The 26,716-nt window shown below is 36.9% G+C and overlaps 1 protein-coding gene across 1 annotated transcript in view; it reads right to left on the bottom strand.

Moving 5' to 3' along the window:
• The window catches only part of NPAS3 (neuronal PAS domain protein 3), a 589,490-nt gene that overhangs the window by 123,633 nt on the left and 439,141 nt on the right, over nt 1-26,716 (bottom strand). The gene's annotated exons all lie outside the window — the stretch shown is intronic.

Below are 26,716 nucleotides of genomic sequence, written 5' to 3'. Positions count from 1 at the left end.
CCATGGTGATCAAATAGAATTATAAATAGGCTTTTGTAGTTGTGGTCAATTTTCTATCTATCGACATGATAAAACAAGACATGACACAATCATACACCATAAATCTCTCACTCTTCCCTGCTGCTGGGAATCGATGCATTATTGAACACAAACACTAAAAAAACAAATGAGAAATTTACTTGGGGTAAAAACTTTCTGCAAAACAGTATAGCTGTTTTGATGATGAGCAAGTATAAAAATTCCTACTATTTTTTTCCTTATATTTATTTAAATAAACAGGCTCTTAAAATAAATTTGATGTTTTCAAATGCTAACCAATTTTTATGATTTGTAGATAAGGTACCTCTTAACCCCTGATGTCTGATGCTTTCCTCATTTAATTGCAATGTAAATTAAAACCACATGAAAACCTTGGTTGTAAACATTATAGTAAATTATAATCATGCATGTGAGTGTAATTCAGATAGCAATAACTGAGCAAATACCATGCAGGAAAACATTCCACACTGTCCATTTTTAATGAAAGAATACACATTTGTGCTTGTGGAGTCCAAATGAAGGACAGTGGGAAGCCTCTAGTATATTTAGTTAGTGTCACAACACAGGGTAGCAAAATGCAATGGAAGTTTTCCTGCAATGGTAAGATAATAACAACCTCTGCACTCACTATCCCCTGTTGGGAGAGAGGTGAATCAGTCCCCTTGATAGCTAGCTGAATTCTAGGCAACATCACCAGGGGTGTTGAACTGTATGGATTTAAATTATGGACCATTTCCCATAGGGACTAATATGAAACTTTTGTATCAAACACAATTTTCCAAGCAGAACAAGTAAACTTGAACCTTTATCACATAAAAATAGAGCACATCAATGCTCTGTATCACACACACTTTTTTTTTATGTACTAAATTAATGCCTTTCAACAAATGAAGAAAGTAAAAGGATGAAAGAAATTACAAAATATGGGCAGAACTGCCACTACAGAGCTGTGACTGAGCCAGTTCTAGTTAAGATTTCCTTCCCCAAGCAGCTTCATCACTTCATGTGCTGCTGCATCTAAGAGAGCAGATACATGCAGCAGAGCAGTATAACAGTTTATCAGCAAGTGTCTTGGATGGATTGACATCATTCCACATGCAAGGTGATAAACAGATACCATCTATTTAAAAGAACAAATACATTTGGAAGCAATTGAGAGGTTGCAGATACACACACATATAACATACATATGATACTGTTGCATTAAGACGCGTCCCTTCGTATTTGCACACAAATGATATTTTTTATTCTTGAATAGATAAAAATAAGCTCTTCTAGTTCTATAGTTCCAACTAAGTAGGCCTACAGCATAAAAAGTAATTGAGAGCAGAAAAGCTTTTACCATATGTGACTGGACCAGGCAGAAAGAGAAGCTTCCCTTCGTTTGGTGCTGCCCTAATTACATAGACTGCAGTTGTATTTGTGGAATGTGAGTGTCCACATGGTCCCCTTTGCCCTCCCTATCCTGAACTGTGCTGGCTGAAATCTATCTTGTTTATCAGCACAGTAGTGTTCCACATAAGAAGCCTCCACTAAGACCACAGTATAATTTGAATGGAAACAAAGAATTTCAGTTGTACCAAGTTGTACTCTGTGCCCTGACATAAGCAGTCATATTTTAGGTATATGAGCATTTTAATGTATATTCATTGACTTACTATATCTTTCATTTCTAAAATGTGTATGTTTCCCAAAAGAAACAGGATTTTAAAGCACATTTTGTAGGTTAAAGACAGAAGTAGAGAAAAATGAATTTGGTTTAAGCCAAAGGGAATAAAAATTTTGGTTGTTTGTCTTTTATAATGTTAGGAGATAGGTATATATAAACATCTGTATATGCATGCAAGGACATGCACTTTTCTTGAGGTCAGTAGTTGAGAAAATGAGTGAGTTAGAGGTCTTCTTCACGCAGACCTACTGATGAAGTGCAGAAGGTAAAATCTCTGTCACTTCCCCAGGGATTCACAGGGAGAGGGGAGCTTATGTGCTCCATGCCCTGCAATTGAAATGTAGTTCAAAATACATTTCCAGAATGCTGTATGCTCTTTAAGATGTTTCTTTTCTGAATATATTTCTGAAAGCTTCTGATGGAATTTGCCTTTCTCCATGCTAAAATCCGTTTTATAGTAACAATGAAAAAGCCAATAATTTAGAAGTCAAAGTATACATAGATTTGACTAAAATGCCAACTTGCCCCTGGTGTCCAGCACAATCATGAGGCTCAATGTAATGAGCTGTGAGAGTAAAATGCAATCAAAAGATCTGAGATAGCTCATGAACCATAACAGCATAAGAGGGAAGGAGAGACTGTATCCACTCACCATGTGATATTCTGTCTTGCAGTGGCAGGATGAGAAGAATCAGGTGGGAAAAGATGTCAAACTCAGAGTGTCAGAATAAAAATGGTCCATGCTGACTAATGCTTATAGATCAGAGCAAGTGATTTAAGGTAGTGGACAAGTATAAGTGTCTCATATTTCACAGATGACAAAAAGAGAAGATTTAGCCATTTCCTAAATGAGGCAAAGAAAGCTCCTCCTATGCCCTTCCTTGTTTCCACTCTGTAAGCCTCTGCTCATGGGGGGCTTACAGCTGCATGAAGTTACAGCAATTGCTAACAGCCAAAGAATGTTTGAGAGTAAGATTTGACAGAATGAAATGCAGTCTGCTAAGTTATTACACTGATTAGCAAGGTTATTAAGATGATTTTTTAAGTTGAAAGTTTTAATAATTTACTGACAACAGATGAAAAGTTCTTATTTTCCCTTGCTGTTGAGCTAGTAAAAAGTAGCTGTGAAGAAATCTGCTTTCATGTTTGAACTCTAGGTAAAGATCAAGCATGGCAAAATTTCAGTCAAAATATGCTATTTCAAAAACATATGAAGGTATTATTTACCTAGGTATATTAGATAAAGCTAAAAGATTTGCTACAATTTCCATTTACTCTTGACATAAGCATATACAGAAAAACACAGGTACAATTAAATCAGAAAAAGACATTGCCCGAAATCCTGGAGTTATAATCTTAGAGGCCTATCTATCCTACAGCAAATATTGTGAGATACATATAAACTGCCTTTTGTGTATATGTTTCAGTAATTTGTCTTTGTCTACATACCTGATTTTTTTTCAGATCAAAGAATCACAGAATGGGTAAGGTTGGAAGGGACCACAGTGGGTCACCTAGTCCAACCTCCCTGCTGTCCCAGAGCACATGGCACAGGACTGTGTCCAGACAGAGCTTCAATATCTCCAGCAAGGGAGACTCCACCACTCTCTGGGCAATCTGCTACAGTGTGTGGTGACTCACGCAGTAGAGAGGTGGAACTTCCTGTGCATCAGCTTCTGCCAATTGCTTCCTGTCCTATTGCTCGGCCCCACCAAGAAGAACCTGGCTGCATTCTCTTTACACTCTCCTTTCAGATATTTATACACACTAATGAGGACCCCTCTCAGTTGCCTTTTCTCAGGGCTGAACAGGCTCAACTCTCAGCCTGACCTTGTAAGAGAGATGCTCGATTCTCTCAATCAGCTTCCTAACCTCAACTGGACCTGTTCCAGGAGCTCCATGTCTCTTGTCCTGAGGAGCCCAGAAGCAGACACAGCACTCCAGATGTGGCCTCATGAGGGCTGAATCAAAGGGCGGGATCACATTCCTTGATCTAATGGCAGCGCTCTTTCTGATGTACCCCAGGATGCCACTGGACCCTGAGGGCGCTGCTGGCTCAGGAACAGCTTGTTGTCCACCAGGAGCCCCAGCCCCTTCTCCTCAGAGCTGCTTTGCAGCAGCTCAGCCCCCAGCCTGTGCTGGTGCCTGGGGTTGTTCCTGCCCAGGTGCAGGACCCTGCATTTGCCTTTGCTGAACTTCAGAAGGTTCCTCTCTGCCCATCCCTCCATGGTGTCAGCCACACCTCCCAGCTTCCTGTCATCAGTGAAGTTGCTGAGGAGGCATCTCCTCTTCATCCAAGCCATTCATGGATAAATTAAGCAATACTGGACCCAGTACTGAGTTTTGGGGGACACCAGAATTGACAGGCCTCCAGCTAGACCCTGTGCCACTGCTTATGGCCCTCTGGGATCTGCCATTCAGTCAATTCTCAATCCTCACTGCCCACTCACACCCTGAGTTTGCCTGTGAGGATGTAAGAAATATGTCAGAAGCCCTGCTGAAGTCAAAATAGACAAAATCCACTGATCTCCCCTCATCCATCCAGGTAACTGGTTCATCACAGAAGTCAATCAGGTTGGTCAAACATGATTTACCTTTAGTGAATCCATCTATTCCTGATCACCTTCTTGGCATCCAGGTGGATGTCTCCAGAATGAGGCATTTCATAAGCTTTCCAGGGATTGAGGTGAGGCTGACTGGCTGATAGTTCCCTGGGTCCTCCTTCTTGCCCTTTTAGAAGACTGGAGTGATATTTGCTTTCTTCCAGTCCTCAGATGCTTCTCCTGACCTCTGTGACCTCTCAAAGTTGATTGTGAGCAACCTTGCTATGGTGTCTACCAGCTCCTTCAGCACTTGTGGATGCTTCCCGTCAGGGCCCATGGACGTGTGGATGTCCAATTTGTTTAGGTGTTCTCTGACCAAAACCCACTTAACCAAGGGAAAATTTTCCTTCTAATATGCTTCTACTCTGGTCTCTTGGGTCAGAGATCAGGTATAGCTTTGGCTGAACAACTAGAACTAAACCAAGTTTAAATGGTTATTATTGCCTTTAAAAAAAAAAAAAAAAAAAAGTTAAAATAACTGTAAGAAATTAATTAAATGTGGCTTCTTTAATATAGCCAGTGTGGTGAAAAATAATACCAGAAATAATCTATTACCTTCCATTTAAGATTTAAGATTTAAGACAATTACATAACCATAAAATAAATCTATATACATGACTTTCAGAAGAATCCTGACAAAACACATACATTTGCCATACCTATTGCCAAAGAACCACTTTGGAATGCCTGATCTCACTGTCATACACCCTCTACTTTCTCAACTGAGTCTTGCATAGTTCTACTTTTGTGCTGAAATGTCTTTGTGTTGGTAGGAAAGACAACGATAAAGTGATTCATAGCTACAAAGTTTTGTTAGAAGTTGGTCATGCAGTCAAATCAAGGGTTTATGATTCTGGTAGAACACGTCAAAATCCCATTTAGGTCTGAGAGTGGCTTATTTGTTTGTCAGTGTTGAGTAACTGAAATGGTGCTGGAATTAATGCTCTGAATTGCAGTATAGTAAGCATGCATGAAAAGATGGGGATAACCAAATGAAAGAAATGGGATCCTGTAATGCAATAAATTACAGTAGAGTCATAGAGGTTTTTTGCTAAGTTAAATAAAGCCTTTCCCAGTATAACACAAAAGTAACCTCCACCTATGTTTTCAGTAATAGTACTTGCAAAAAGAGTATCCTGCTTTTCACATTTAGGCACCTCTGACCAACAGCACCCAGCACATGAAAGCTAGCTTTACTGCAGTGCTATTTACTGAATGGGCACACATGTAATGTTGTGCACTTGAAATTCTCAACAGAAAACCACCCAGTATAAAACTGAAAATTCTTTATATCCTTAGTAAATACAAATAATTTCTAAACTGCAATGTCTTTACATGTTTTTGGGTAGTTTGCTTCATTTCTCTGTTACTCATTTCCTTATGAAAAATGACCTCATAACTTTCCTTCATACAACTTCTGTTTATTCCATTCAGATCATAAAATCATCACAGGAGATATTTTCAGTTAGAACACAACTACATATAGTGCTTGGAATGAAGACACCCAAGATATTGGAGACTGCTTGTGCTGATGTAAAATAATAATAAAAAAATCTAATAGAAAACAACAGAAATGTCTAATTCTAATAGAAAAGACATTGTGTTATCCAAGGTGGGAGTCAGAAGGCTTGATTCCGTTGTGCAAATTCTTTTAAGGCACAGTTTCCAGCTTTGCTCATTCATGCACCTAGTCTTTTACAAAAAATTATAATGACATCACAGTTCTTGTGGTTTGCGTTACAATGGGAGGATAAAATTGTAGCAATTCATGGGAGCAAAAGCTATAAGGAAAATCAACAAACAGAAAAGGAAAGTCATTAGTTGTAAGAACCTACAAATAAATTAAACCTTGCCTAAGATGTATTGATTTTCTGTGGCCTTGCCTATAGAATAATGTCAGGCATGCCTGACAATCCATTAGATTCAGAAGGCAAAAACTACTTATAAATACTCTTTTGCTTCCATCTTAAGAAATATGCTGGTATCAGACTTCATTCTGATTCTCATCTGCCACGGTGTTAGCCAGAAACAATTTCTCAAAACTCTTCAAAATGGAGTTATAAGCATAAGGATTAAAATCAAAGTACATTGTACTGTAAGGTTTGAGTTAAATGAAAATGATCAAGAAGAGCTGTACATTTTGTATGAATTAAAATTTCCTGGCTTCTTTATAATGTCAGCATCTTAATCAAAATAGGCAGTTCCCAGAATGAAATTAAACAATAATCACTGTAATAAATTATGTGCTTAGATTGCAAGAATATGTTTTTTATTTAATACTTCCTAAACTAGAAAAATACAATACTTATAACTCTTAGTAGACATATAAGCAAGAGACTGTCAGAAGATACAGATAGTTAAAAAAAACAAACCAGCCTGACAATCACTGCTGTCAATAATGAAAAGCCATCAAAATAACTATGATAAATTCTCAATAATTTTCTATTTAAAAATTCTCATTATATAATTTTAAAGTTTTACATATTTTTTTTTCAGTTTTTATGTTCAATACAAAAAATATTTCAAAGGTACAAAATTTTTAACATCTGGTTCCCCCTTGATTTAAAGATGCTTGATTCAAGCCTATAATCAAAACAATTATTTTACATGAAAGGATCTCTCTGCCTACACTGCAGGTAGAAAAACAAAAGTGGGCAAAGACAAACAAAAGACAGGCAAAAAAACTTTTGACAGAAAAAGAGAAACAATATAGCTTACTCTTAAATGTGTTTGGTTTAAACTTTTCTGTCTACCTGTCCTAATGACAATTCAATTGCAGACTGAAAAATCACCTCTGAATGTTTCTAATTTAAGAGTTATTAGTTTTATAATTCTATATGCTTTGAGAATGGCTATCTACATGCAGTGAATGTGGAGAGCGATGAGGCAGATTAGAATTTTCTGTGTGATGAAGTCTACAGCCAAAAGCCCCTGCTAAGATATTGTGGGTTATGTAAGTTTTTGACATTTTTATTGCTTTGGCTATCTTAGGTCATAATTTCCGCTTGTTCATATTAGATTGTTTGCATACATAATTTTGCTTATAGGGTTAGGCATTCAATCTACAGGTATATTTTCGATTTCATATCATAAAATGACAAGTAGTCAAGTCTAGTTGTACATGTGGTGGAGAGAGACTAGAGACAACTGTTCACAGGTGTTCAAGACAAGAGGAGTGAACTGTCCTCCTTCTCTGACTACACAGCGATTTAGTCTTACACTTGGACTAGGTGACTGCTCTTTAGACAGCTGGAGCTGAGGGGTTAATTCTCTCCCTGCTGTTCAATACAAAGAGACCTTTCCTGACCTGCTAAGCAGAAAATATGGAAGGCCTTCCTGCTGAGACTTGTCTTTGTAGGTGAATTCCATGTTTGAGACCACAGAAGAAGGGAAAAAAAAGCTTCCTACATACACTTTTATAATTCAGTATCAATTTAAAGCAATAAATGAAAATGCTTCACATTTAAGAGCATAATAATTTTGTTTGCTCTGACTGAAATATCAGCTTAGATGACGCAATGACATGACTTATGAAATGACTGAAATTTGAAATTTTGGGGTGTATGAGGCAGTACCCATCTCAGCTGAATATTTAGATGATGCTATCTGGGTGAGGGATAGGGAGCAGGAGAAGGAAAGAAGCAGAATGAAGAAAATGGCATGAGAATTTGCTTCCAAAATCAAATTCCTTTACATAACTGGCTACTACAGTGGCAAAATACAAAAAAAAGTTTGCAGTACTACATAGTAGTCAGTACAACAAGTGAATCAATTGAAGACAAGCATTAAAAGAGTTATTTGCTAATGGGCACCATGCCAGGGTTACTCATGCAATGCTGCCTGCAGAATTCCTAAGCTGAGTTCAGAAGATACAGATCGATGCACCTCCAAAGAGAGTCTATATCAATCTCCATTTCATTCATTAGCTTCCACTCTGAGCTGGTAGGCTGCTAGTTAACTCTTTAATGTGGGAGAAACTGTCAGTGTAAAGGCCACTGGGACACACACTCTTCTCTGCTGTACTTGACCTGTCGATATTTCTTGAGGCACACTGTTTAAACTGGTCCAGCTAATGGCAAAATGGAGATCTGTGAGGCTTGGAGAGGCTTTCCCAGCTTTATATTGGCTTATTATTCTACAGTAAACATTAGTAAATGCATGCCGACAAAGTATTCCTATTTGTGTCCTCTTGCATATGAATAACAGGCCTCAGATGAAATAACTCAAACAACTCTGTCCCTGAAATCAAAGACAGCTTAAATAATAAATTATGCTAATTTGAGAAATTAGCACATTGAGATATCATGCAAATGAACTAGAGGCAACTGACATTTGGTTACTAATTAAATTGTTCTCATGTCCCAGACAGACAGAATGAGATAGCGACAGCAGTAAAGTTAGAATCCAGTTCCACTTTGAATTTGTTTGGCTGTACGCTCATGGTAAAATTGTGTAGAAATACAGAAGGTCCAGGACATGATTGATGCATAAACCATTTAGAATACTTCTGAAAGTGCAAATATGAGACCTAACATATAAAGGTATAATTACTAAAACAAAGAACAATCTCAAACCACCCAGACTTGTGGGCTTTGCTATTTTCTTTCTACAAATATTGAATGTACTAATTTCCCTTGCCTTGCTGCTGAATAAAATCAATTTCCTCAGTAGAGCTGAACCCTCTTTTGTTTAAGGTTAGATGCAAAGTTGATATGCATCCTTAGATATAACATAAAATCCTTGAATATTTAGAACCACATCACTGTGAGAATCCACAGCTGGTATGGATTCATTATTTGACAATCAGTGCTCTCCATACAATAACCAACACGCTTGGAATTAGCTGAAGGGGAAAAAAGCTTCACATTATTTTAAAACTCTAGTCAAATTGTTGGTATACAAATTTTGATAATAACACCTGCTTTTTCTCTCTTGGCCAATACGATCCATGGAGAATCTTAGCTCCAACAATTTCCCTGCAGAATTGTCAAACATATGTATTTGTATTTCATTACTTGGGTAATAGCTGATTTGCCAAGTTCATTTACTACTAGTTGCTCCTCAAACATCTCAGTGGGATAATTAAGGAATACTAAGAACTGAAACTGTAGTATGTTAGGTGGGGGCTAGAGCAATTGCCCAAATCCCACTTCTGATTAAACTGCTGTCCAGAATTAAATATTCAATAACTGAAATTCTGTTTTCTTCCCTTACTCTGAGCAACTTATTATCAAGGAGACAGGATAACTCTCTGTTTTGTGCAATAGAGACAGAAAAGCTCACTGCACTACTCAAACCAATTCTAATCCCTTGTGAGCCTACAAGAATGGTATTTAAACTGAAAATTGACTGAGTAATGGACTAAGTGGTGCCTTCTGTTCTAATGGTTCAATATGTTGGCATTAAAACAAACAAAAGCACATTGATACCCAATGCCTGAACTGGGGAGACAAAACAAGTGGGGGAATAAGTTTTAACAGTAGGAAGGCAATCAAAAATCCTTCCTATCCGAGGGTCTATCTGAAATATAAAGCCTCTGACAGTGAAATAGATGCCTCCATTAATTCCGGAGAAAATAGGGGTGGGCTCTTGGACTTGCTTTGTTCTATTTACATTGCACAGGAGCTGCACAAGAGAAAATTCAACCTGAGATTCCCACAGTGAAGTCTCCAGTGGGACTATTCTGGTTTAACGTCATAGCTCAAAATTTTGTCTGGCATGTCTTTGATTATTACCTGCTGTGGGAACATTCTGGTCTAACATTCACAGGGTAAAAGTCAGGCAAAATTTCTTCTCCTGTTCTCATATCTCTTCCCTCATGTCATTAGCCACAGGAGAAAATTTGGCTTCTAGGTTTTACAATGATTATGTGAGCGGCACAAACCTCCAAATTATTGCAGGTATAACACAAATCGGTGCCTCTCATTCAGGCTAATGGTTGCCATTGTTCAGTTTTGTGCTCTGGTACATGTTACTCTGCTAAACTCTAATCATTTGGACTGACGTTTTCCCTGCCAAGGGGAGTTGCATTTCTAAACTGCCAGAGGAAAGGTGCCATGCCATATGAATTACCCATCTGATATGATAATGTCTTTATTACATTTTGGAGGAGTCATACAAAACCCCACTAAAGTAATTTTTCTATTGCTTTTAGAGATTCACATTAGAGATAAGCATAGGATTTCCTAAAAAGGATAATAACTACAAGCCTTCTGACACTAAACAAAAGAAAACACCCTTTCAAATAAGTGTCCACAGAGAATATCTAAATTAATGTCTCACTCTCTAACCACACACATTCATATACACAAGCAAACATGATTAAAAATTACAAACTCTTTGGAAGTTGATGGGTATACTGCCATACAGGTGTTTCATACACTTGAACTTGAGTATTCAGAGCACAAGCATAATTAGAGTTTGGAATTCTTAGGTCCAGTGAAGTTGCTGGTGCCAATGGATATTGAGCAGGGCTGCTGACACATTGAGAACTGTGTGTAGGAAATATAAAGTGGACGGAGGACTTAGTGTTTGGGGCTTCAGGGATTAGAAAGATAATTGTGGATCAATTCTGCCAAATGATTTGAAGTAACTTAAGCCTGTCATCAGTACTTTAATTGTTTTTACAACACAACTTGAGAGTGCACTTAGTGCAATGAATGATTTGATAACACCTGGTTGAAATGCCCTGTCCATTAGTTGCGTATCATCTCTCACTTTTATTAAGCTGGTTAGTCTACTGCTCTACTCATTTAAGACTCAAGATTTATGTTAGAAAGAGATTTTTACACGTGTCTGTTGAAATAAATATCTCTTAGTAGGGTTAGAATGGTAAATGTACAAAAGGAGTGGCCTTCCTATCTGAATCTTTTCATATTTGTGTTTGCAAGCAATAGCATAAATTTAATAAAAAGTATTGTCTTATTCCTTTACACTAAGGAGTGCTAATCTTTGTATGCAGGAAAGAAAACTAAATAAATAAACCCAGAATTCTTTATCCCTTCACAAAACACCAAAAACAAACTGTTTCCTAGCAAAGCAGCCAGCTGTAACTCCATGAACTGTTGCTGTTCTTGAAGTAAAACCACTTAACTTGATAGGCAATTAGAAAGGCTAGAGGAAAATTCAGTAAGAACCACCCCTGCCTGGGTGGTTTTCTCTGTTTTCTTCAGTTTGTGAAGAAGGACAGGAGCACAGCTACATCTAACCACCTCTATCTCCCTTTCTGCAAGATATGGCCTATCAAAATCCCACAGTGTTTCAAACTTATGAACACAAGTGCAATAAGTTTTCATGCATGGTCTCAAAACTCAGGATGTTGCCTATGGTGAAGAACTGGAGAGATAATTAATCTATGGAAATTCCAAAATGCAATCAATCTCACTGACAACTTCTCCAAAAGCTAGCTCCAGTCTGTAGCTGGAATGCTGCCAGGCAGAAAGACTTGGATACCTCAGGGCTAAGATTGTTGTAACACCTGCTTGTCATGGTACCTTTCAGGTTGGATGAAAGCAGCTGTACACAATGCAGGCCAATATGGAAAATAAATTAATTAGCAATGATATGCTTTCTTAACTCACTCAACACAACCTGATGTCTTCCTTTAATATAGACTGCCAGGGCTGCTGTATTGAGAAGCATCATTTGATGAGACTTACCAGTGGCCATTCTGTGGCAAATGAATGAACAAAACAGAAACAACTGAGAACTGGCCATTGTTGCAAACTGTCTACAAAACCACTTTTCCAATAGGCAACCAGACCAATTAATGGTTTTTTTCTGTTTTTTTTAAGTAGGAGTAAATTGGTTTAGCTCCATTGGTTTCAAAAAGCCATGAAAACTCATACTAGCTAAACATAGAGTTCTGTGTTCCCATGAATTTAATTAAAGAGATGGTACACACTGACAGAAGAAAAACAGGATTTGAATATGTAATTTGTTGAATTAGCCTTTAGTGAATAGTTTATAAAATTCCTTCCTTCCTTCCTTCCTTCCTTCCTTCCTTCCTGCCTGCCTTCCTTCCTGCCTTCCTTCCTGCCTGCCTTCCTTCCTGCCTGCCTTCCTTCCTGCCTGCCTTCCTGCCTTCCTTCTTTTCCTAATTCAATATTTAAGTAATGTTGATGTCAACATTTAAGTATTTTTTTTTCCCTGTATGATTGGAAGTGCTGTTTATTCCAGAATGCATTTTCTTAAATGTCACTTGTTTACAATGATGTCTTAAAAAAGAAAACATTTTGGGAAGAGTAAAAGTCACTCAATATTTTGGTAGTTTTGGTGACAGGAAACTGAGAACATTGTTGGAGATTAAAAATTAACAATGGTCAAAATTATTTCTTTTTCATCCATCTTGAGTGAAAACCCCCTGAGATTGGAAGCTCAAACACCACCAGGAAAATCTGAAAAACTAGCTAATTTTTCAATTAATTTAAATTCCAAACCACTTGCTTCTTTGATGGAGAACACTGAAAAATCTGCTGATTCGGCTGTTGCAGACTTTGAGAGCTCTCTTAGTTTCTTACTTTAGCTCACAGCTAAACATCAAGTTCATTATCAACTGATTAGATTGGCAGTTGGTCAAATAAAGAACTATTTTATTAAAACCTTGAATTAGAGACATACTGGAAAACTTCACCTGTTGGCAATACGCTGGGCTTTTAAAGACTGTGCTAAGAAATGCCAGTGCTTTTTAAAATTGCCCTCTTAGAGAGTCCAGGATATCTTTAAACAGCTTTCTCTGAAAGCTGAATCTGTCTGCTAAATCTTGGCCTAATACCAGATTAAGTTAGGATCTTAGTGTCTCTTTAAAGAAAGATGCCTATGAAATGACAGGGCTGAGAATCAGGCACACAGACAACTGCTTTCATGCTACTGTTATCCTAAAGGAAAAAGACTATAATGAGAGGCAAAGAGAGATAGGATGGAAGACACAGAAATGCAAGGAAAAAAGAAAAGCACAGAGTGCTAATGTTCAATCCCTCACCTTGAATTATGCCTACTTGCCCTCAATCTTCCCTGTTTGATGGCATCTGGACACCGCAGGGTTGCAGAAAATTTAAGCTTTTCTCCTTTGTGTGGAGGAGCAGAACACTGCATTGAAATACATGCCATGCTGATAGCTCCTCTCCCACCTTAAAGAAAGAGTCTTCAAAATGGCTTTGCAGGTCTACCCAAAATCATGTGAGAAGACAAAACTTTGCCTAAGCATATGCAAAAGAAGCCATAGGTAGGGGAAAAAAAACATAGAAAGTTTCCAGGAAAAATTAGTCCAAATTGCTTTACCCAAGGTAAGGCAGGAGAAAGATACCATTGATATTCCCAGTAACCAACAGTGAGGTCTGCAATTAGAGTCAAAAAGGAATCAGTAACCTATAAAGCTCTGCATTGAGTGGATGGTCAACACTTTAGATTAGAATCTTCAATTTGTGATTGGTTAGTTGTTGCCATTTCAGCCACTAAGTATCCAACAAATACAATGTAGTCAGTTCTTCAGGCTTAATTTTCTTTGATTGTAGTTTCCTTCTGCCTTAACTGCTTTGAAAGACTTGAAGAAGATAGCAAGGAGAAATAGAGCATATATTTCCATAAAACACTAATTGTTTCACTGAAGAGATCCTAAACCTGAAGTTCCTAAGAACTTTATTCTTCTGAAGCAGGATCTTCAAAGAAGTGTGTCTTCCTTTAAGAGAAGCATATTTTATATCTTCAAATGAGTATGGAACTGAGTTATAAGATGTCAAAAAATGCCATTTGTGCATACTCTAAAGAGCTCAGTTAAGACTCAGCATTAAATATCCTCCAGTATCATCTTATAAACTTGATCACTTTCTTTCGCAGTCCACATGCTTGCACTTAAGAGTAAGCAAGCAAAGCAGAGAAGCAGAGACTTACCATTTTGAAATGAGACACTAGCCTCACTCCACACAGAAGTTAAAATGCAAGTGAAACAGATTATTGCAAGAAAAGAGTATGTGGTCAACTGGGTTCTGTACCTGAACTAGGGACAATGAATAATTGGTCACCCAATTCTCTATTTGGTTTTACCACAAGTGTGACACTGAGGAAGAATGCCAGAATGTGTACTCAGAAGGATGGAAAATAAATATTGCACAGTCAATTCTAAGACTACCTAACTTTTGAATGCTTGGTTTTGTTACTTTATTATTCTAATAACGTTCGGTGTTACCTAAGCTTTCTATCTGAAGACAGAGTCCTAGTCAGATAAACAGACATTGATTGATACCAGTCCTCAGCAGTTTTCTTGGCAACACTGCTGAGCGACATTTGTTTATTTCTTTATTATCATTCATTGCCTGATAGGCCAGCCTGCTTATCAGTCATCCCATGCTCCTTTCCCTTAATTAGAGAGATCAAATACACCACCACAAATTCCCTCCTTGACCATCCACAGCCACCACTCAGCAGCAATGCCTCAGCGTAGAAGGAAAAAGAGTGGATTGGCTGATAAGAGAGAGGCTCAGATCCTGCAATGGTCTTCTTACAGGTTTACCAACCAAGCACAACAGGAATGAGTGAAGAGATCAAAGACACTGACTGTGGTTGATCAGGACAGGTGTTTGTGGTGATGTTTTCAACAGATGGAGGTTCCTGTGAGAGAAGAAAAGAGACCCAGGTTATACCAGCCAAATGTGATGACTCCTCAACCAGAACCACTGCAATCAGTTACATTTTTCTCCCTGTTGTAAAGTGAAGTGCATGCACACACACAGTTTTATCCATTTGCATCTTAAAGAGAAGAAATGTTATCCCTTTTGAGAAGAAGAACAGATGCAAAAAGAACGAGAGATCTTTACAGCACCACTTTCATAACAGACTTCTGTTGTTTTGGAGTGATTTATTTCTGAAGAGGAAAAAAATGTAAAGAACTTGGAACACAAAAGTACCTTCTCATCAAGGGTTGTCTATCGTTTCATGAATCACATGTGATGGATGAGATTTATGAATTAGAATCTGCGTCAAAAGATTTACAGCATTCTAAATTAGTTATGTCATCTTCTCGTCCGTGAGCATAAACTTTCAACAAAATATCTATATCACCATCACAGAAGCATGGCCAACCCAGTTCTTTCATTTCACTGCAGCACACCCAGACCCTGTCACAGCGTTTGATGAATTCTTGAAGGAATGGGCTTCAGATCAATTAAAATAAACACCACAAGCTGATTTATCAAATCTTTTCTGAATGCTCTCAGAAAATGTCAAAAATCTGATCCATTGACAGAGAAGAGTCAGAGAATCGTGGCAGCCTATGGGATCACAAGACCTTTTCAAAACCATCATAAATCACTACAGAAAACAAATGGGGCACCATGTGATAAGATTTTGTCTGACAGCTTTGCCTCAACAAGACATATACGAGATAAATGGATACCTTCGTCCGTGCCCAATTGTCAGTTTACAAAGTTCCAACTTGTCAAATTGTAAAATATACTGCATCCAAAATAATATACCTTTTTGGATATCCAATAGCATGATTTAAGAACCCTCTCACTCTATTTCTTTGTTGCAATTTTAAAAGTACTTCTGCAGACAGAAATACTTGACAAAAGACAGGTAGAAAGACAGGAAGTCTGGCAGAGAGATATTACCTAGCACAGTAGTTCTAGTATGGCAGCCTATTTAAAGTAATTAATTCCCTCTTCAGGTATTAGTTGAACAATTGAAAATGCATTTGCTAATGAGGTATAAAGTTAGGCAAATCACCACAAATATTCAGATATCAGAAAACAAATGGATCTGATGCTGAATTAGGGACATGGGCAGCTATCAACTTTGGGTGTTGGAATTCTATTTTCAATGTTAATAATAATGATTTGAGCCTGATTTTAATTTATTAAAGATGGTATCATTTACAAGTGGCTGTGGACACAGATTTTCAAAATTTCATAACATTTTCCAACATTTCAAAACATGTTAGAAATTGGTATAGTAAATGAACTGGATAGTTTCTATATTTTGGATATAATCTCTGCTGCCAGCTTTTAAAACACTGGCTTAGCTTTCCTCAATATGTAATAAGACTGCAATCACTATCACACAGAGCATGAAGAAATAGATGAGAATCGAAAATACAATTGCAGCCTGTGCTTTTTAATGTTGTTTAATCTTCTAAGCATTATTTCTGTGCACCTCTACAATTGCAATACTTTTTGCAGAAAAAAAGTTTAGAAATTCAGATTCTGAAGAAAATTCCAATTTTAAATAAGTGTCTTCCTCAGAGATGCATAACGCTTCCTATGTCCAGTTTTCAGGGAGGAAGCAGAATCAAACTCCCTTTAGAACTTGTTTGTTGAAACCATAGTGTTGATAATGTACTTAAGGGTCTTTGTGATGTTTAAGGTGTCATGAATGAAAAGCAGTCTCAAAAGTCCTTCCAGGTGCTTTAGCTGGGACTAATAAATGACAAGGAGAGAAAAGTTTGAAAAGTCTTGTTAACCAAGGCCATTGCCTCTTCAAACTCCTTGTGTAAATGAGTGAAAATCAGATAAAGACATCAGCAGAGCCTAGGTCCTTTCACGTCTGATTCCAGACCACAGTGTGACGAAGGGAGAGTGTTGGCTTGCAGATGAAGGACCTCTCCCACAAGGGCAGTGCAGCAGGGTCTAGAGCCACGCTTTAGCCATTACATTCATTAGCAGCCTTTGACATAACCATGAGAGATGATTAGTCTACACGTGTTCTCCAGGAGCTATACTAAATTGATTCTACTTCTTCTTCTTCAATCCTATGTGAAATATGTGTTTCGGTATCTGTAAGAACTATCTGGAAGAAAAGGAGTAATGTGAATGCCAATCTATGAATAGGAGAACCAATGGAAGTGGGAAAAGGAAAGCAATCTCAGGAACTAGATGCAATCACAACGCATGGTCTTTCCCTAGCGAAGGATACTTCAGTTATTAAGCTGAATGCAGCTCTTTAACGTCTCAGCACTGCTCAGAAAATCAGAATTCTTTTCTTTAACCTTTTCTCTTCATGTGCCTACAGGAAGGAGTTCAATATCCTACCTACTGTTGGTGCTACACATCTGCATTTTGCTAGCTTTGAGTGCTAAGTAAGCTCAACTTTCTTGACAGCCTTTAAGCTATGAAATCATTTAGCACACCTTTGGTGTCACTAAGCATATGTAATGGTATACATGCACATAAATGCAAAAGAATATTTGTCATCTCCCTTGAGTACAAATCTATAATTTCTCATATTTGCTGCATTTGTGCCCTAATGTTCGTATACTAAATGGTCTATTAATTTTTAATTAAAATTTCAGTGCTAAAATGATGCAGAATTATGTAACTGCACTTCTATTCTGTGTCGCTTAAAATAAAATTGATTTTATTTATGAAAACCTGTGATCTGGAATTTCCTACAGTTTATACCTTTAACGAAAATATGCAATATGTTGATAAAAGAATAGAATACGTATTTGCATTTATCAACCTTGTCAATTTCCTCCATCTGCAGAAAAAGTGCCTGCATCACTCTGTGGCCTTCCATTGTTCTTGTACTTTGCTAATTGCAGAACTATAACTTAAAATAAACACAAGGATGTAAGTCAGCAAGTGGAGCACTGGAGTACTTTGCCTTATGACAAATTCCTTAATTTCATCATGTGCACTGTAACAAAGGCTTTGAATTCATGTATATAGTAAAAGTATACCACAGGACTTTCACTTTCAGAACAACATCCCTAAAAGCATTATTCAAACTTTCAAAGTTCATGGAGTAGAAGCACCTGAGCTTAGGAAAAGCTCTTGGCAAATCCCAGTGAATTTTTTTGACAGATTCATCTTCTAGCCTTTGGAAAAGAGAAGGTGCTCCAGGCAAGATATTTGATTAATGCCACAAAAAATAGTGTTGCTGGCACAGCTGGTATGTTGGGAGAAAAATTCATCACTAACTCTGAAACTGCCATGTAATTTTCTCTCAACACTTCTTTTCCGTACTTGACAGAAGATTTGCACAGGACAAACTAGCTTGACAGAGGACAAGTCAGCCAGCTGTTGAGGTATCTCTAAACATGACAGATCACTATGTTTTAACTCAGATTAATTCACTTATTACAGGTAGATCTAAATCACTGGTCATTGTCAAACCAGTTGTCACAACTAGCAAATCATGTCAGATTTCTGAACAAAAGTATTTCAAAAAATATTTCAAATCTTAACCAGTTCTTATAACCTCAGCCTGTCTGCTTTTCACACAGCAAAGTAAAGCTGTGTGCAAAATAAAGCTGTGCAAAATAACCACTGTTGCTCCAGCTGTATCTGTGTTGTTTTTCTGGTATTTAATGGGACCAGAAGGACTTGGAAACTGAGTGCAGATTCTGGTAACTGGCAAAAAATGAAAGCATTTCCTCCAAGTTTTTGGCATTCCACCCCAACTATCTTGTCTTCTTTTTTTTTTTTTTTTGGTGTCATTTAAGAGATTACCTGCTGCCTTAAGCTCTTACCCATTTTTGTCACTGACTTTTCAAGAGTACAATAAATAAAAAACAACAGGACTAATTTTAAATATGTCCAGCATTGGCTCACCAGAATTATTAGATTGCTAGATTAAAATGAAAAATCACCCTCAAAATGCAGTAGCAGAAATGAAGTCCATATTTAGGGCTGTATTTCAATTAGTTTTCTCTAAGTGATTAGATAATAAAATCAGTAATTCAGATATATTCAAAAGACTTTAAAGGCTACAGAGCCTGAAGCATATTTGCAATATCAGAATTGTAGACTGCCCCAAATCTCTGCTATTAGATCCAAACCTCCTAGATCATGGGGAGGTTTGATTGAATGTTGCCAATAGAGCTCAGAGATAATCAGAAACTTACTTAGTCCAGAACATGCACTGACTGCACAAAATATTTTGCAAACTGAATTCCCTTCTTAGGGTTTTTATAAATGATGCTTATGTTTTCATGGAAATAGAAGGACTGAGCTACCAAAAATTTTTGTCTGAACTCTGAGGGAGAATGCTGGGCTTCAGGAGCAGTGATGAAATGTGTTATATGAGCCAAGGAAGATATTTTGGAAAGAAAAATGAATACATTTTTCATTATTGCTAGTTAAGTGTGGTTAAGGGCATCTCAAGATGTAATATGTGAGGTTTCAAGACAAGACTAGATGAAACATCAAATAACCTGGTGTGATCTCATACCTCACTCTACTTTGAGGGTCAGCCAGAGATATCCCTGAAGTCCTTTCTAGTCTGAATTATCCTGTGATCCTAGCAACATAACTCTCTTTGCTATATTCTCTCTTTATATATAAAGTGCAGAGCTCTCTTCACTGCCTACTCTCTAAATGTGTATTATATGGAGAAGGTTACCACATCTCACTATTGTCATAGTACAACATACACAGTGCATTTCTCCTACAAATCCTTGAAATTCCAGTAACCAAACACAGCCTATGCACCTTCCCTCTGCCAATTTATGTAGGATCAATCTTCTCTGACCCAGTATCTCCTCTCTGTCAGATCTACCTCTAAACAATTAGTTACCTTTTACTTATTATTCCCTTCTGGCATGAAAGGTAGCTATGCAACCCATATTTAAAGAATGATAAATACATTTCCTCATCAACAACAGAACAATTCAACACAGTTTAACTAAACAATGGATTATGTACCTTAAAGGCACAGGAGAAAAATGTAGTTATAGATTCTAGAGGGTTCATGTTTACTGGGATGGGATTTCTAAAGGATTTTAGTTAGAAACACAAAATTTAAATGTGTTTCAGTTAGAGACTGAAACAGTTTAGCTTCTTTCTGTCTAGAGAGCTATAGCTTCTGTATTGGAAATATTTCAGTCTTTCAGAGAATGGAGCAGTCCTCTCTCATAATACTTTATGTTCAATTATACTTATGACAGGTAAATTTTATGCTCCACCACAAAAGTCCTCCTACTTATCATGTCTAATCCTAACTGAAAAGCCTGTGTGAAGAAGGACTTCAAGGGGAAAGGAGTTTCCTCACTCTTTGCTGCTCCTTGACAGTGTTCCAGGAAGGGGATGGTTGTTATTAGTCATTTGTATAAACTGATCTGTTCTGGCTTGGAGTTCTCACTTTATTGCTGATAGAAACAAACCTGTAAGAGTGGATGTGAATGGACTTGTTAGATGATGTTTTTAGGTGGCTTGGGTATGTATGGACTGGTATATGTGCATATTTTGTTTTGCAGAGTTTCAGATCTCCATCATTCTTGTTGTTAGAAAATTATTTCCTTCAAAAGTCCTTCACATTCAAAAGGCTAAAAACATAAAACATAAAAAACATAAACAGGCCTCTGGCTTACAGACATCCAGATCTCCATGTATTTAGGAAACTGTAATAACATATAATCCAGTGGGTGAGAATATGGATGAATGTCTTTTAAAATCCAGTTATGTTACCTGAAAGGCAGCTGCTTCTAGCTGTGTATCTGCCTCCTTACCCTGTTCCAGACAAAATTATTTCCCTATCATGCTAGGAAAACAAATGAATTTTTCCTACAAGATATTTAAGTAAAATTAAGGATGGCAAAAAATTAACATTGTCTCTGTTCAAGTAACCCAATATGTATCAAATGAAATTCAGTTGGGAATGCTCCTATCTGTGGTTTGGCTGGTAGGTTGAATTTGGGTTGAATTTGGTAGTTCTGGCAAGATGATGATGTTGGCAGTCAGCTGAAGTGGCAGCCCATTTAACTGGCACAATCAAAGGACTGAAGAGGAAACATGTCCACAAATCAAGCGACTCAGCAGGTGATTACAACACACAAGGGATTAACTTTTCTAACCATACCACCCTCGACAGTCCTTAGCATATAAAGGCCTTTTTTTTTTTGTGCTTGGGAAATATATTATCTTGGGGGCCTTTATAACACCAGAAGGTGTTCCTTGTCTTTCTGCTAAGTAAATCTAGCTCTTAATGTTATTTCTCATTACACTCTCATTCCTTCAATATTGACTAAAGAAAAGAACATTAGGCCTTTAAAAAAATAAGGAAGAAGTAAAGAAGGCAGAGGATAGTACTATCTTCAGATATTCTATCTTCTTCTATCTTTTCCTATTTCTCAAACTCCCTCTCTTTTGGAGGCAGAATGAAAATGAGACTGTGGAACTCTAAAACTAAGGATGGACAGGAGGGAGTGGCACTGAGGTAGAATGACATCAATACAAACAGCACACATAATGAATACATTTTAGCTAAGATATTTGTAGGTATAATGCATAATGTTTTCAACCCATTTAAGAGCTGCTTTAATTTCACTGAAATATTTTACTATATTTTCATTTTGAAGTTCACCAGACAGCAAGCACATGTAAGTTTTGAGATTTTTTGTTGTTGTTTTTGGGGTTTTTTACGCTAAGGTATCTACTTAAAACAGACAAACCAAAACCCTCCAAGGAAGAAATCAATTAATTAAAAATTACATAAGAACATCTGCTTGCAAGCTGATCAAACTAGAAAGGTGAAAACAACGTCTGCTCTAGTGGAGGGAAGAGAGATGACAGTTTGGGGTATGGGGAAATGGCAAAATGTGGGGTAAATGATAAAGAAGCTGCCAGATTCCATGTCTCAAGTCATGTTAAAATGTGAACTTAAACACAAAGTTCAGCTCAGTGAAGCAGAAGGACAATTCTCTTCCTTAGATAGAAAAAGATCTTTTTTCATCTGTAGCAGGTGACATATGACTTGTGCAGATGAGCCACTAGCCACTTCAATCCCTATAACTTGAGAAATTCATCAAGGTCCAGGAACACTGACTTGGATTATTCACATGAACTTGACAAATGCTGTAGAGAGCTGTCTTTTAGTATAGCTATGCACAAATAATCAAACAGTATTTAACAAAATGTAATGATGTTCTGTATAAAAGGACTCCAGCAGCATCACAGAACAAATGCCACAGAGCATAATAACAGAAATGAGCCCTGCTTACATATGATATCTGCTAAATCATGTGCACTTAATATTCAAAACTAACTTCTTAGAAGAAAAAATTTCATGTATTTTCGATTAATATATCCTTTATTAAGGCTTTTAACATGGTTGTTATTTTCTCTCTAAGTGAGAGAGAATATGCATTTAGGCATATTCTGACTTTAAAAAGGGTATATTTTTAGTGTGGATTGTTTTACAGCTCAGTTTATCAAACTCCTGGGTTTGCTGGAAAGAGTAAATTTGCTCACATACATAATTGTTTTCAGGATATTTTCTTATATAAAGACATTATTTCATGCATACATGAGAAGCTTAGTAAAACCCCATCTTATTGGCTCATAATAAGGAACAAAGTTTTAACATCAAGACCTAAAAATACTTTTAAAATGAGAAATTCAATAATGCTGAGCTATTTGGCTGCTTCTTAAGTCAAAGGCGTTGTAGGCTTTGTTAACTGAGGTATCTCACAGTGTCTCTAGCAAAGTGACATAAGTCTCCTTTATACACAGGCATTAGATGAGCCTAATTGAAAACAACACAGATTCAGCAGCTGACAGCCTACTGTGGCTGAGAGGGGAATTATTTTCCCTATTTTACACTATTCTCTGTTACATTCTTCCACCCTTTGGGAAAAGCACTATTCAAATTGATAATTGTGTTACATTTTTTGAGACAAAACTGAATTATTTTATTTACTTGCGTTACACTTAGGAAAAAGGACCTACCAAAATGATGAAATGGCACCTCCTGTGTGACAATTTTACAAGATGTGCCTTGATTTTTGCTGCAAAAGCTGCTAGCAGTTGAAAAAGTTGAAATGAAATGTAGGATGATTCTCTGTAAGTGAAAAGTGGGCACTAAAAGTTAGATGACATGAAACCTGTGGCTTCTTAAAAGAGAGATGAACCTGAACCAGGCTTAAGAGTGGCTTTCTAGTTTCCATTTGAAATTCTCCATCTCTTGTATGTCAGCAAAAATTCTCAGGCTTGTTATTGTCACGTGAGAAAAAGGACACTAGCAGACCATTTTTAGTAGACAAGTACTTGTGAGGATCAGACTGTTTGTTTACAGTGAGTACATATTCACAATAATGTGAATTCTCAGCACACTATTTTGCACACACCTATTTTGCAGTAAGACCCTAAGGATGCCTGAAGAGTGGTATTTACACTGACTAATATGAACATCATATTTTAACATCACATTTTAACAACAGATCAAATTGAGGCATCTTAGCTCCCTTGGCTGTATCACGGGACAGAGGGAAGATGCAAAGACCACAAGACAGGTTTCTGCTCTTAATTGTCTTCTTATCTTCTTGAAAATCCTACTTCATACACCTGAAGTTAAATGCCAAAATGTGAAAATCCTAACCCTATTATGCTTACAAGAGAATCCACATCCACCCAAGGAGTTTGTAGTGAATTGAATAGCTGTTTCCCATATGCCCAAGGAGAAACACTATAGACTAGGGATGTTACAACTTGGCAACAGCCATCACAACAATCTTTCTTAACTAAATACTAAGTTTTTTGAGCTCATGGCTGAGTAATTTCTTCTGTTTCATTGCAAGAGTCATAACAAAAGTTAAGTAACAAAAGTAAGTACCAAAGATCGTTACAGCTCTAGAATATGGTATTTATGGTCAGATAAAGCCACGTTGAAATTAATATATTAGGAAAATATGCTAAGTGCTCTAAACTGGAGTAACTCTACTTACTTTTTGTCAGTGCTCTGGAGACACTTTCCCTTTGCTCAGCAATTTTTTGTGGCTACCTGGCTGACACATTGTTCCATGCAAGGAAGAGCTCTTTATCTACCATCAATAACAGCACAGGTGGAGGCAAATGGCTGTTGTAAACAATTCTAATTAGGTGACCTTGGAAAAGACCTGACATGCAGGGAGGAATCCTGATATAGTATTTAACCATATTCAGTGCAGTTAAAAGTTATTTCCTGGTCAGATATTTACCTTGGTCAGGAAAACAGTCAGCAGTCTATGCATGTTCAGCAGGGCTTCCAAAGTCACTCTTTAAAAAAATTGTTAGGTTAGATTTTTTGGTTGAAAGTTTTAAGTATCAACAAATAGAACCTGACAGACAAAATGTCGTAGTAAATATGATGTTGATCTCAGACCAGAACCAGTGTTAACCTTGCCTGAACACATCAATAATACTTTTTTTTTTCACAGAGCAGAAATGCACTTAAATATTTCCTTCTTTCTTTTAAGGTATGCCAGCAATGAGATCCTCCTCATGAAATAGAAATTGCCCTGTACTATATTCTCTCACAGCACAGTATAAACTAACAATAGAAAACTAATGTAATGCTGGAAAACAGAAATAAAATAATAATAATTAAAAAAAAAATAGGAAAACCCTAGAGGATATAAAACCAAAGAGAAATGAATAGAACGAAAGAGAAAAAGAAAATTATACTAAATTTTGGTGTCTATTCCTGTCTAAAGAAAGAACTAAAAAATATCAAATTTCATCAAAATGTACACATATCCAATGGGATGCATAAGCTTCTATACAAGAGGGATCTGAAATGGACTCTGATCAAAATAGATGAAATTCAGCTTTCTAGTGCTTGAATAGAAGCTCTGAGTGATTAATATATCTTTTTACTCGCTTTTGGGCTAATCATATAACATCCTCCTTCTGCATGTCAAGCTAGTTCCATGGCACTTGCCGTGATAGTAAGGGCATACTCAGTAATTGGGACAATTTTGTTATGGGCAGATGGTAGTGTCAATCTAAAGCCCACCTTTATAATGTACTGCATTTCATTCATCTCCTTTGCCAAAAGACTGCAATGTCTAGATATGGCCAAATGATGCACATTTAAGCTTTGATGCGTTGAGCAATACCAACAGAAGGTGGTGTTCTTAAATTGCAAGCTATGTTGCTTCTTCAAAAAGAATCAGTAATTCGAAGAGGTTTTAAACTGTAGACTATAAACTGACTGACTGGTCACCTGTTGTCCCTAATTTATGCCACTTTTCATCCTTGACTGATAAATTCAGATATTTTTAGAGTTCTGCAGTTTTAATATTCATGCTGGAGGGATCCTTGACATCTAAATTTTATACTCCCAAAAAAGTACAGAATTTTTGTTCTAAGGTTTCATTTCATAGTGTTTAAACTGTAAGCCCTCAGAAGCTGCCTTTGTGTTGCTTTGCATTCACCCAACATCTGGCACAACTGACCCATTTCTTGGTCAATAATTAGGCAATGACAGAGTAAATATGATTATGACTATTACCTTGGTTTTGATTAATTGCAAACTTGCAGCTTTTCATATCACTAGTGTATTAAAATATTTTTTAGGCCCTCAGAAATTATTTCTGAACTTCTGATTGCACTTTTATGTGGCAGTATGATTAAAATATTTCGCCCTATAATACAAAAACACTTCTTTAAAAAAAAAAATCAAGAGAATATGAACAGAATTACCAATGCTGATAACTCAGTAGTAAGTAAAACTGTATTCACAAAATAACACTGAAAATGTTGCTATTTCAGCCAGCTTAATGGATAACCACATTGAGGGACTAACTGGAAAAGAGTTTTTTTCCCCTTCTGTCAGCCCATCTCAGGAGCAGCTTGTAACATCCCTACAGAAATGTTCTGATGACTTTAGATTTTTAGTTCTGAGACTGACAAAATATGTCCTTTTTACATCCACAGAATGACCGTTTCCCAGAATAGTCCTCTTACCTTTATTCTTAACTCTCCTTCACCTTTGTGATAGCTCTTGGCAATTTGCATAATAAGAAAATGTATAAATATGTAAAAATGTTTCTAATATGCCCTCTGATAAAATAAAAGCATTTTAGTATGGAGAAGCAAGACAAAAAACAATAATTACAATACCAGATAATAGAACAAATAATGCAAAACTAACCCAAGATCATTCACTATCCGTATCTGAAAGCCACATGAAAAATATATTACAATCACCCATAGAATTTTTCCTCTTTTAGCAAAAGCAGTTTTAGTCTTCAGAAAGTGTTAGCTTTCTCTTAGCTAGTGCATTTGCAACCAAAGGAAAAACAAGAAATAGGATCACTTAAGCAGGCAGTGAGAAATCAAAGACCAACATTGCTGATTTTAAAGTCAAGAACACCTTTTTCACACCCAGAACCAGCTCTGTGTGTTAGATGAAACACTTATTTTTGAGACCTGAACCTGACTGGCTCAAAAATATCAGCCAGCTTCAATATTTTATTCAGTATATAAACAAGGGAGTAATGTATCCACTATGACTTTATCCAAAGAGGCACAGAGCTCTTTAGCCTCTTTGCAACCCATTCCTCCCAACTCAGCCAACCCAAACAGTAAATTATTAGGAACTATGCTGACTGATTAATTGTTTCGCTTGAACTTTCTTACTATTTCCCCATAAAATTTTATATTTCTTATTTCTCATTAAAATGTAGGTTTACTGCTCTTCCTCCATTTTATCT

This window comes from Parus major, chromosome 5, assembly GCF_001522545.3.
Source record: "Parus major isolate Abel chromosome 5, Parus_major1.1, whole genome shotgun sequence".
Classification (NCBI taxonomy): domain Eukaryota; kingdom Metazoa; phylum Chordata; class Aves; order Passeriformes; family Paridae; genus Parus; species Parus major.
The sequence above is the reverse complement of the archived record's forward strand: the minus strand, read 5'-3'. Positions and strand labels throughout refer to the sequence as shown.